Source organism: Triticum aestivum, chromosome 7B (assembly GCF_018294505.1).
Source record: "Triticum aestivum cultivar Chinese Spring chromosome 7B, IWGSC CS RefSeq v2.1, whole genome shotgun sequence".
NCBI classification, from domain to species: domain Eukaryota; kingdom Viridiplantae; phylum Streptophyta; class Magnoliopsida; order Poales; family Poaceae; genus Triticum; species Triticum aestivum.
In genome coordinates, this window is record NC_057813.1 from 219445228 (window position 1) to 219445869 (window position 642).

The window sequence follows — 642 nt, forward strand, 5'->3', positions numbered from 1 at the left end:
CTTCGACTTCACAACAACAGGCGGTCGAGGCACACCCACGGACACGCCGGAGAAGAAGAGCCGACTACCACGACCAAGGCCACGCCTTCGACATTGCTCACCGCCGTCATCGTTGCCACAGAAGCCATTGTGCACGTCCAGCTGCAGGAAGCACTAATGGGATCAAGGTCTTCAAGACGACGCCCTAAAGAGGGGAACGACGTTGAAGACGACGCCACCGCCCGACCCTACAGCAGGATCTAGGCTTTCACCCGAAGAACTTGAACCGGAAGTAGAGGCTGTGAAGATTCCCGACGACGCCTCCAAGGAGGATAGCGACGCCCACGAGCGCCATCGTCGCCGGCCGGCTAGCACCGGCCAGGCTACTCGCCCGGGGCAGCCACTCCCACGCAGCCGGCCGAGGCCGACCCGTACCTCCATTGGACCGTGCACCCCCCACTCAGCGAGCGCGCCAACGCTGTGCAGGGCCACCAGCAAGCCTCCTCGTCGACGGGTCTGCAGAGAACCGGATTTGGTCCTGCACCCCGCATCCACAGACCTGCCAGATCCAGGTCCCCCGCCGAACCACCAGGCGCAGCTGCCCAGCTGAGCAGCCACGCCGCGCACACCACGGCGACCCCCGTCGTCCAGCCGAGCCGCCGT